Source organism: Ambystoma mexicanum, chromosome 10 (assembly GCF_040938575.1).
Source record: "Ambystoma mexicanum isolate Mex_15411 chromosome 10, UKY_AmexF1_1, whole genome shotgun sequence".
Classification (NCBI taxonomy): domain Eukaryota; kingdom Metazoa; phylum Chordata; class Amphibia; order Caudata; family Ambystomatidae; genus Ambystoma; species Ambystoma mexicanum.
In genome coordinates, this window is record NC_090932.1 from 1,490,028,139 (window position 1) to 1,490,041,196 (window position 13,058).

Here is a 13,058-nt window from a genome sequence, read left to right on the forward strand (position 1 = left end):
TTGCCAAGACAATGAGAGAAGAGTACAAAAATATAAATCACCAATTTGACGTTTGGCATCTTGCAAAAACAATCAATAAAAAATTGTCGGCTGCAGGTAAAAAAAAAGATATGCAAGGTATTTCACAGTGGTCCAAGTCAATCAGCAACCATCTTTGGTGGAGCTCAAAAACATGTGGAGGGTCGTTGGAAATTCTACTGGAAAAATGGCGGTCAGTAATGCTACACTGTACAAACGTGCACAGCTGGAACACAAACCAACATTTCCACAATTGTGAACATGGCCATTTGTCCACAGAGGAGGCACGGAAGAAGAAGTGGTTGATTCCTTCATCACCCACTCACAAAGCCATTGAAAGGATTGTATTTGATAAAACTATAACAAAAGCTTTGAGGGGACTCACGGAATTCTGCCACACAGGAGATTTGGAGGTGTTCCACAATATGTGCCTAAAGTACAGGCCAAAACGATTGCATTTTGGCATGGAGGGCATGATAAATCGGACTCTTTTAGCGGTCTTGGCACATAACCATAATGTCGGCCGTCAACAAAGTAGGACGACCGGAACTTTAGGGACGCTTCGCTACAATAAGGCCTTCACTAAAAGAAGTAAACAATGGGTGATCAAACCAGTGTTTGAGGATATGCAATATGAGTTTATTGAGAGACTTATTGTTGACGTCCTAGATAGGCACATAAATGGAGTTGTGAACGAACCTGTGCAGGTGACAACTGCATTGCCACCCAACATTGCCTCTGTTCCATGTCCACCTAAAGAAGAGCTCATTGAGAAATACACATCACGGTTTAAATGATTGTAATTTGATTGTCTGTTCTCTCGAGTCTCCTCATGTCGCAGGCCCAATGAATATGTTTATCTATCCAACCTTGTTCATTTGCGCATTAAATTAAACCAAACAGTAATATAAATGATTTTTCCAAAAATATAGAATGTCTCCGTATTTATGGTTCTGTGGGGCTGCAAAGCACGCAGACAAAATGCAAAGATGGAGTGTAAATTTCAAGTCCTGTAAGACGGCCTTACACTGAATGTAGCTAACTAGGAATGTGTGTTCGTTCAAAGTGAAGGTCAGCTGCTTTGATTTTTTCTCGGGTGCCAGAATGGCCCACGACTCAGTATAAGGTTCTATTGTTATTTGACCTTGACAGGCCGGGACCACGTAAGAAACGATAATGAATATAATTTCAGAAACGAAAGCCATTTCATGTTCGTTCATTAGAAGAAATAAAACGTCGGCATAGAAGGAGTGGTATTTCGGGGCTGCCCTACGCACAGACACAATGGAAAATGCAAATATAATGTAAGTAACTCTTTAGATGAGTTTATACCGCAATTTAATTACTATACAGTAGCTTTAAAGACGGGTTAAGTTGTACTTGTTCATTCTATGTGGCATATTGTTTTGTACCGCGCACTATCTTGGGGAGAACCGTCTCCTTTTACGGAAGTACCTCAAAACCTTCCTCTTTGCTTCTGCTTTCTCTCTCCCTCTCCCCTGCTACAACTGGTCCACTGTCTGCGACCTCGGTCCTGGGCCCTTCCACTCTCCACCTGCACTGCCTCCCTGTCAACCCCTGCACTGGGGGACTGTCTCAGTATCCTACAGCCCCCCCTTGACGTATAAAACCCAGTTGCACTGTCCTAGCTATGAAATAATTTCCAGACCTAATATATAAAATGAATAATTTTAATAAAGATCTGATGGTGAGACTAATTTCCTTTTTTTATGTTTTTCAAATAGATACATCGTCCATTATTGTCTGTGTCACGAGTACCAGACACCGGCGGATGGCTTCTATAATCGCCAATTGCTTCTCCGCGTGAACAACGTTAGCACCCTGACCATTTTGTGGGACGATCGCCAAGTACAAGTATGCCCTTACGCGGTACTAACGGCTAGATGCAACATACAGACCGTTGTGGTGGCCTAGTGCCTCGTTGTTGGAACAGCCATGCGATTATCAGTGCGACCGAAGAGCTTATTTTATCGTAAACCAACACCCTGTCTACTGCACACGAACATCGCTTGCCTCAAGACGAAATATTTTGGATCGAGAGCAAATAAAAATTCATTGATCTAAGACCCTGTGTACAGCAAAGGAACATCGTGTGCCTCGAAACGAACTTTTTGGAACGTGAGCAAATAAAAATACAAATCGCTGAATATTCTCAAAACATTTGATGTCAAATAAATGTACTTTGCCAAATGTACAATCTTGCCGTTTGCTTTTAAACCACAGTTTCATATTCCGAATTGTGGCGCTGTATTGTGAGATGATCTAAGACCCTGTGTACAGCAAAGGAACATCGTGTGCCTCGAAAGGAACTTTTTGGAACGTGAGCAAATAAAAATGCAAATCGCTGAATATTCTCAAAACATTTGATGTCAAATAAATGTACTTTACCAAATTTACAATCTTGCGGTTTAATTTAAAAGTACAGTTTCATATTCCCAATTGTGGCGCGCTGTGTTGTGTGAGCTCATCTGTGTTGATTTCCTGGTTCTGTGTGGAGTCGCGTAGAAGACGCCTGGGCGCGTTTGCCTACGCAGCACAGTCACGTCACGGATAGAGGCGGGGAATATGAATGTTTTGATCAAGTCTGTTTCAGGGGCGGGGGATTTGATTTAGTGCCGCAAAAGCAGGTGAGCCAGGGCGATGCGGCAAGTGATAGGATTATCATAAAATGGCGGATGTTTTCGAGTGCGTTAATGGACGAAAAGTCGGGTAAGGTCCATAGGAAAGTTTTCTACGATCTACCGATTTATGCTTAAAAACACATGGCCGAACCATAGGAACAATAAAAAAAAAGTCCCGGAACTATCCTTTAAAATCTCGGATGGGGGGGCGCTGTTGCGCACGACCAAGATGGCCGCCTGATGTGAGAGCTCCGACCCGACAGAAATCCAAACTACATTTGAATCCTGTTTCGGAGCCCCCAGCCGATAGTGGAGTCGAGCATAGGGTGCACCTTGACCCAGTCCACGCCCGATCGAAATCCTGAGAGCGACGGGCTAAAACTCACAGAGATATCAGCGTTGGCGTGGTGAGCGGGAGAAGGCCCGGGAGTTGGCCGCAGAGGACATCCGGCTGGTCTACGCCCCGCGCCGCTGACGCTCTAGCCTGAGAGACATAGAGAGGTGGGACTCCTGTGCCGTGGTCGCGGTGTCGGGACCGTGGACACTGCGGAGCGACTTGAGTGACCCCCCCCATGTGCCCCGTATTAGTGGCTGTGCACGCGTTGCTGGCTCGTGGGCCCTGCTCCGGACCGAAAATGAGGTTTTGACCGGGTGTGCCTGGTGGAACCCTGCCTTCGCAGTTACTGAGACCATCCTGTTGGGCGAGAGCTGGAGCTCCCTGCCGCGGCGCGGCGGGTGCTGGAAAGTGGGCCATCGTGGGACAGCATGATATCCTCTCCTCCCCAATCGAGGAATCGACTGCATTTTTTGGCCGGCAGCCGGGGTGCGCCACGCGCGCTACATTCCCTGCAAGTTTGCGGGACAGTGCAGCTCTTTTCTACGCGTGAGGGGTCGAATTAGCAAACTACCGCTGATACCTGACCATTGATGGCTCCATGAAACACTATTGTTGTGATACCCAGGCCTGAGCGAACCCGCTTGACAAACAATATCCTACGCGGCACAGGCGGCCTGCCTCTGCGGTAAAGTCACACAGATTCCGCTGTCCCCGTCGGGTTGTGGTGGGATACCGGCAGGTGTGGCGAACATGGGCAACACTAGGAAACAGGATAAGGCGGCTGAAGGGGCGACTGGGAAAAAGAAAGGTCTGATGGATTCGTACACCAGTAGCCAGGCAGCTGGCCACGAGCCGGATCCGTCGACGGCGGAGCCCGGTGTGGAGGGCGGCGACAGGGTTGATCGCCTTACCACGATAGTGCAGGATGGCTTCCTATCCCTGAATGTGAAACTAGCCGACATTGTCAACACTATAGGAGCACTGAAAACCAGAGTTGACAAAGAGAGCCTTAGAATCACTGAGGCCGAAGACAGAATTGATACAAGCAAAGACACTATTGCGCGACACGATCGCGACGTAGCGCAGCTCAAGGCGGGCATGACCGCACTGCAGAGTAACTGCGAAGACCTAGAATCCAGATCCCGAAGGAACAATATCCGGATTGTGGGAGTTTCTGAAAAGTTCGGCAAAGGCGCTATGGAACAGCAAGTGGAAAACCTACTTAAGACTCTTTTTGGAACAGAATCCTTTTCAAGCCAATTCCTGGTTGAGCGAGCGCATCGCACTCTGGCCCCCACGCCGAAGCCTGGAGCCCCGCCGCGTACTATCTTCGCCAGACTGTTGATTTACAGGGACAGAGATGCAATACTTAGGAAGGCCACAGAAATTGGGACACTACAATATGAGGAGAACCGCATACATGTCTATCCGGACTTTGCTGCGGGAGTACAGGCCAGCAGGAGATCATATGAGCCGGTCAAATGGTTACTGAGGGCGCGTCAGGGCGCGGAGCGACTGGAGTGACCCCCCCTGTGCCCCGTATTAGTGGCTGTTCACGCGTTGCTGGCTCGTGGGCCCTGCTCCGGACCGAAAATGAGGTTTTGACCGGGTGTGCCTGGTGGAACCCTGCCTTCGCAGTTACTGAGACCATCCTGTTGGGCGATAGCTGGAGCTCCCTGCCGCGGCGGGTGCTGGAAAGTGGGCCATCGTGGGACGGGGTGATATCCTCTCCTCCCCAATCGAGGAATCGACTGCATTTTTTGGCCGGCAGCCGGGGCGCACCACGCGTGCTACATTCCCTGCAAGTTTGCGGGACAGTGCAGCTCTTTTCTACGCGTGAGTGGTCGAATTAGCAAACTACCGCTGATACCTGACCGTTGATGGCTCCATGAAACACTATTGTTGCGATACCCAGGCCTGAGCGAACCCGCTTGACAAACAATATCCTACGCGGCACAGGCGGCCTGCCTCTGCGGTAAAGTCACACAGATTCCGCTGCCCCCGTCGGGTTGTGGTGGGATACCGGCAGGTGTGGCGAACATGGGCAACACTAGGAAACAGGATAAGGCGGCTGAAGGGGCGACTGGGAAAAAGAAAGGTCCGATGGATTCGTACACCAGTAGCCAGGCAGCTGGCCACGAGCCGGATCCGTCGACGGCGTCAACGGCGGAGCCCGGTGTGGAGGTCGGCGACAGGGTTGATCGCCTTACCACAATAGTGCAGGATGGCTTCCTATCCCTGAATGTGAAACTAGATGACATTGTCAACACTATAGGAGCACTGAAAACCAGAGTTGACAAAGAGAGCCTTAGAATCACTGAGGCCAAAGACAGAATTGATACAAGCAAAGACACTATTGCGCGACACGATCGCGACATAGCGCAGCTCAAGGCGGGCATGACCGCACTGCAGAGTAAGTGTGAAGACCTAGAATCCAGATCCCTAAGGAACAATATTCGGATTGTGGGAGTTTCTGAAAAGTTCGGCAAAGGCGCTATGGAACAGCAAGTGGAACTTAAGACTCTTTTTGGAACAGAATCCTTTTCAAGCCAATTCCTGGTTGAGCGAGCGCATCGCACTCTGGCCCCCGCGCCGAAGCCTGGAGCCCCGCCGCGTACTATCTTCGCCAGACTGTTGATTTACAGGGACAGAGATGCAATACTTAGGAAGGCCAGAGAAATTGGGACACTACAATATGAGGAGAACCGCATACATGTCTATCCGGACTTTGCTGCGGGAGTACAGGCCAGCAGGAGATCATATGAGCCGGTCAAATGGTTACTGAGGGCGCGTCAGGTCTTGTATGCGCTGATATTCCCGGCTAAAATGCGAATCCAGTATGGAGGAAGAGCACACTTTTTTGAGACTCCGTCCGCCGCTCTGGCATATGTGGAAGCAAATATACCCCTACTACCTAGAGGCCGTGGACCGGACCAGAACGGAAGATCACCTCCGGGAGAGGGAGACCGGGGTGCTGTTGACTGAACTTGGTTGCGCACTTATCCTATGCAGCTGTTTTGTCGATGTTTAAAGGGATTCTGCTCCCACTGGGGGGCTCCGAGTAACCTTCGAAACGGGTCGTGAGCCCACTCGGGTGGCCTCATGACGACAACGTGGCACCCACAGGAAAGTTCCAAAAAAGTTTAAGGGTACATCGTCAAGTTGGGGTGGATGATGTGGGTGGAGGGTGGGGTTGGGGAAATCTGGAAGTTACAGATTGTTATTGCTGCCAGGGCATGTTTGGGACCTGGGATTTAGATTGGTTTAATTTCAGTTCCAGGTTGGTTGAAATCAGGTCTGGCGGGTGCACGATGCGGCTACAGCAGATAAACACTAGACATGGTGGAAGCAATGGCACGGCATGGATTCTATATATGGAGAAATGGGTAACGGGGTGAAAATAACTTTATTATCTTGGAATGTCCGAGGGCTAAACAACCCGATGAAAGCCAGAAAGGTAGGAAATTATGTCGCCAGACATGGTCCTCAAATCCTAATGCTCCAGGAGACACACGCCCAGGGAGCGGTTAACTGTAACATAATGGCTAAATGGGGCAAGCTACGTTATTATACAGAATATTCTTCACAATCCAGGGGGGTCATAACACTCATACATCCTGCGCTGGGATTCCGCACTGAGGGGCACGAGGCCGATCCAATGGGAAGATATGTGTTGGTGTGGGGGGAAATGGTCGGCAGACGAGTGACCCTGGTTAACACCTACGGCCCTAACATAGTTGACCCGGATTTCTATCTGAAAATGTCTGACACTCTCAACAAACACGACACAGAAATCAATATATTAGGCGGCGATTTCAATGTTGCACTCGACCCCATATTGGATAGGTCAACCAGTGTAGTGAGGGCTCCCACTAAAACAGCGATAACCCTGAACCAACTCCTCCCGCAGTTGTCACTGATAGACGCTTGGCGGGTGCTGCACCCAGATGATAGGCAATATACATATTACTCAACAGTGCATGACAGTGAATCGCGTATAGACTACTGGTTCATATCCTCTGACATCTCGAATACGGTGCGACACTGCACGATCCTTCCCCGCACTCTCCGGTCTTATTGAGCCTCGTTTTCCAAGAGGTTCCTAGACAGGCCAGGAGATGGAGAATGCCGGGGGGACTGTTGGGAGATGCAAACGTGGCCGAATCACTACATGAAGAGATAACCAACTTCTTTGCAGACAATCTGGGGACGGTGTACCGGATATCCACGGTCTGGGAAACCTTTAAGGTTTGGGTTAGAGGGGTCCTTATGTCCAAATCAACAGGACTCTTGAAGGGGGTGAGACGGGACCTTGAAGGGGTGGAACGGGAACTGAAAGAGCTGGAAGAGACATATAGCCGCACCCACGATAGGGACACCCTTGCTGAAATTCATAGACTCCTTAGGACCTTTGACAATTTAGCCACGAGGGAGGTACGATACATTGCAGCCCCCAGGAGGGCGCGTCGCTATGGGGAGGGGAATAAGACGGGGAAAATGCTGGCCAACCTGTTTCGAAATGAAACAAATAACGCCCAAATAGCCGCTATTCAAACAGCCCCAACTGTAATGGTCACAAACGATAAAGGTATTAACAATGAATTTGTTGAATATTACAAAACACTCTACACGAATAGAGACCAGAAAACCCCCACTGAGACGAAAGAATACCTGGCCTCACTGGGTCTCCCGACACTCCCAGATGAAGATAGATTGGCTTTGGAGCTACCTGTCACAATAGAAGAGATCACTGAAGCCATCAAGGATCTCACGTCGGGTAAAGCTCCGGGTTCTGATGGACTGGGGGCCGAATTTTATAAGGAGTTCCATGAGGAGCTGGCCCCTATTCTACTCAGAACCTGGGAGGAGGCCCTCGAACAGCACAAACTGCCCCCTACAATGAGGGAAGCTATTGTTACGGTGCTTCTCAAGCCCAGACGCCCACCCCAAAATGGGTTCATTCCCTTTTGTCTACAGCGCTAAACCTCTGCAGGCTGTTTGGAATCATGGCACAAATAGACCCGGGCAGGCAGGCGGTCGCAGTGTCCCTCGACGCCGAGAAGGCATTTGATTCAGTCTCATGGGAGTACCTCTTCTCAGTGCTGGAGGCGTTCGGGGTGGGACCCAATTTTATCAGATATGTCCGCCTACTCTACACAAAGCCCGGGGCGAGAGTATACACTAACAGAACCATGTCTGACATGTTCGAACTGGGGAGGGGCACAAGACAGGGATGCCCGTTCTCGCCAATCCTATTTGCTCTTACAATAGAGCCCATGGCTGCTGCAGTCAGATTGCGCCATAAAGATAAAGGCATAGTCATGAAAGGCTCTAATCAGCGGATTTCGCTTTATGCGGACGACACGCTGTTATATATCCGTGAACCCGACAAAAACCAGGCGCCCATAATGGCAGATATACACAAATTTGCTGATTACTCTGGTTACACTGTGAATAGTTCTAAGTCGGAAATCTTCCCACTCACCCCTTGTACTAAATGCCCGGAAACGACAGAGGGCCTTAAATGGACGGAGAGATATATTAGATACCTGGGCGTTCTGGTCTCCGGGAGCAGACAATCTCTATTTACCGATAACCACGAAGGGGCGCTACAGTCAATTAATGCGAAGCTTGCGATATGGAGGCACCTCCCTATCTCACTGCATGGCAGGATAGCAGTGCTAAAAATGACCGTCATTCCTAAACTGCTGTACCTGTTTGTGAATATCCCGATATGGCCAGGCAGGGAATTCTTCTCCAGGCTGCGATCAATTGAGACCACATTTCTATGGAACGGGAAGACTGCTAGAATGGGATGGGAGAAAATGGTGGAACCATACAGTACCGGAGGCATATCAGCCCCGGACTTTGAACTTTATTATTTAGTTGCCCAGGCGCAGTTCGCGAGATACTGGTATGAGACGGCAGAAGAAGCACCGCATGCATGGGTGGAGACACACACAGATGCACCCTCGGATGTGAGATCAATTATCTTTGCCCCACGACATAGAGACGTGTGTGAATACGACCCGGCGAGCTGCACTGTCCGGGCTTGGGGGGCAATATGCCGGAGACTTAAAATTGAAAGGCCCTATAACGCACAGATTCCCTTGTGGAACTTTCCCGGCATTCCTCCCACATTCGACACGGACATGCAGGAAGCATGGGACCCCAATAGGGAAATGGTGGTAGGGGATATGTTCATAGAGGGGAAATTTGTTAACTTAACAGATATTTTAAGGGCACTGGGGAGAGGACCGCTTCGAACGCTCCAATACTACCAAATGAGATCAGCATTGCAGGCTAGATGGCCCCTATTTCCTGATGAGCCACTCTCACACCCTTGTTTACAAATGATCACGACTCAGGGGGGTCTCGGAGTCTCCAAATTATATGCATCGGTGCAGGCCCACACCCCCACGATCAATAATGTGAAAACAAAATGGGAAGCAGATTTGCAGGCGGCCATTCTTGATGAGAAATGGGTAAAGTATTGTACACTCACTAAAAGGGTTTCGCTCAATGCAGGGCTGTGCCAGATACAATTTAAAATTCTGAACAGACTGCACTATACACCGGCCGCAGCAGCGAGGTTTGTACCAGACTCCTCGAACGAATGCCCCAAATGCGGCACCCCACAAGCAGGGCCTTTCCACATGTATTGGGACTGCCCTGAGCTGCAGCGGTTCTGGTGTGAATGTGAGGGCGAGAACCACCAGTGATCATGACAACATTTCAGTAATCGAGCCAATCTCTCTCATATTCGCAAGTCTGCAGCTGCCCTCTATTGAGAAAACGCAGACACGGGCTGGTTCTTGTGGGGCTGGCTTACTGGGTCAATAAGATCTTTAGGAACTTCCATAATACATGGTGTTCTGATTTTGCTGACAATAGAAATTGCGATGTATGGCACATTCCTACTTTTGAAGTATTCACTCAGTTGTACTTGCAAAAGCATATCAAATACAGTAAAGAAAATGATGTTCGCAAAGTTATCAGAGGAATTGTCCAAAGGGAGTATTGACTGTTACTAGGAAAGGATTATTCAGCATATTTGAATTGAATTGAAATTTGAATTTCTATATGCCTCAGAGGAGGGTAACTGATGCAAGAAACATAATTTGAAATGTACCATAATGTTATCCCCTAGAAATTGTAAAAAGCACATGGATCGACTGAGACTGACAAAGAAGTATTCACTGCAAGTTTATAATCTGCCACGTTAGCACAATTAGAAATTGGAAACTGCTTGCACAGAGAAATGGAGACATTAAGATGAGACTATTGAAGATTTGTCAAAAGGCTGGCCTCAAATGCCCTGAAGCATTGCTCCTTGTTCTGCTTCATATTTGCATAATGCCAACGGTAAACATGGGTTGTCACCACATGAGATATGATATGATATTTTATTTATAGCGTGCCTATATACAAGTGTTTCAAGACGCAAGTTTCCGTGCGACCCATGCATATGACCACAACGCCTCCAGAAACTGCATTCAATATTAACCTTCCCCTTAATGAGGCTGTATACAGACTGTGCCTTTTCGATTCTGCTAGTTTGCTTCAAATTCAATTATGTTACTGACGTAGCGAAGCTTCAATTTGAATCTTTTCGTTAATCAAACATGTCAGCTTAGGTACCTGGTTAGAATGGCATATACAACACACACATTAATGTAAGTTTCACTTTGATGAGGTCATATTAACATTCAATCACTTTGTATTGAATCCTATGTGGTAAAGATATATAAGCTTGTTGGATCTTGAGGGGGTAGGAGGAGGTACTCTTTTATGTACAGGTGTCTCTTTGCTATGAGTTTGCCTTCCGCAGCGCTGTGACAAAGATTTATCCTGAAGTGGTCAGAGCCGAAACAACATTTACGTTTGTTTCACACATCAATGCCATCCTTTGGGTCTTGTATGATATGATGATGATAGGTTATTTATAACGTGCTTAATAACCAGAGGTTTCTAAGCGCGGACCCGAGGTTCGGACCTGTGTTGCTCCGTGTTGTCTTGCTTCCAAGGCGAGCACGTTGCCCCCGGGCTATCCTCTGGAGATCGCATATATATCTTGCATGTGCTGGGTACTTACACAAGTAGAGAGGTATTGAAAGTCAAACATTTCTTTGACAAAGTGGAAGGCAAGAGGCCACAAGCCAAGATTGTATAAAGTGATCACTTGGGGCAGATAGCGCAGAGTGTCATGACTTACTGTTTGAAGCTACTTGGCATGGGGCAAAAGGACCAGTGTGGTTGCCTGAGAAGTCGGGACCAACATAGTGACTCAGGGTTTGAGGCTCAGTGTGGTGGCAGGGTGCATTTGGACCTGCCTTCCAGTTTGGGGTGTCAGGACCAGAAGGGAATTACAGGGCTTCATCTTCATGGCATCTCTTTTGTCAATGGTTTAGTAGGCTTCTTAGGACTCACTTGGCTATTAGGCCTGGAAGAAGAACTGTGTGTTTTCTTGACAGGAGAAGAAAAAAAGTATGCACTTTAGATAATGTTTGTTCTATTCAATACTTAGTTTCATCTGCTGATTCATTATTCAGTAGAAAAATATGTTTGAGACCACCCTCAGTTGGTCAACAAATTTAATCCCATCCTGTGCCAATATTATGTGGATTTAAGTCATGAGCTCTTTGTATCATATTTTCATTGTATTGAGGTTAGAAGAAGTGGCTTAAAAAAAACATCATGCATAGGATCAAACAGAGCAATAACAACCCCATTCATAGGTGCAGTACAATGAGAAAATGACTGGAGTAGGGGAGACCATAAGCAATTAAGTAAGATATCTGATGGGAGGAGAGGAAGAGGTAACCACAATCAAGCCCGGACGAGAGCCAGAACCAGCCAACACAGAGTAGAAACCCAGAATGAGCCCAAAGAGGAGGAAGAGTAGCAAGACCCAGCCAGATGGAAGGTGGATGACAGGGGAGATATGGAATCGGCTCAGAGAAGAGGAAGGGGAACCCAGAACGAACAAATAGGGGAAAATAAAGCACCCAGAACCAGCAAACCCAGAAGACATGAGTGGAGACCGAGAATCAGCTCTGAGGGGTGAAGGAAAAAGAGAACCCAGATCCAGCTCAGAGGGGAGGCATTGGAGATTGCAATCCCAGGGGAGAAACTGTGCTTTCCTAAAAGGTGGTGTGCAGGCACTTTTCAAAGGTTCCACTCAGCAGTGAGCCCAGAAAACAGGCAATATTCTTAGCTAGGCCCACGCCTACTCATCAGGCAGGTTGGCGACAAGAGAAAGAGTGGAACATTCAAGTTCCTTTGTGGCAGGCTATTGCTACGGCTGTGGCCACTTGGTGTCTGCTGCCAACCAGGTGCACATGATTTGACAGTGCAGTGAAGTATTGGGTGAAAACAGGTGCCAGAACAGTCCTTCCGTGGATAGGACGATCATGAGACCCAACCCTTCTCTTCAGGCAGGTTAGCATGTACATTTGGAGCTCTACCTACATTAGGCTGGTTGGCAGGTTGGAGGTGTATTGCAAAGCCTTTGTTCTTTCTGGTAACTCCCATGTGTTCCTGTATTCCTGCCGTTCACACCACCTTTCAGATTCCTCTGCGGAGTCTTTTTGTTTTTAATTTCATCCCATTTGGACACCCTTTCAAGTGGGCAATCTGTTGTCTTAGGTGTTGTTTCCAGAGTTGGCAGCATGGCTATGAGTGGAGGACAGCCATTTTCCACGTGCTCAGGAGAAGGTAGTGCCTCAGTATGCAGCCCTTGGCAAGCAGTACCTTTTAGTCATAGAATTCCCAACAGTTAAGTGTTTGCGCCAGCAAGAGCATGATCCAAAACCATTAGTATCTTTATGGTCAGTCTCTTGAAGGCATTTTACATGGGGACCGGAGCACAGTGGATGTTTGTTAAATACCCAGGAGTCAAGAATGCAGTTCCCAATGGTAAAGGTAAGTTTGGAAAACACGGACATTCCCCTTTAAACGCAGTTACTGCCAACAGCATGTGGTGTGGTTGCCACTTTAGCGGTAGTGGAGATAGACATTTCACATGTAAACTCTATGCAAAAGCACACTCCTAACTCAAA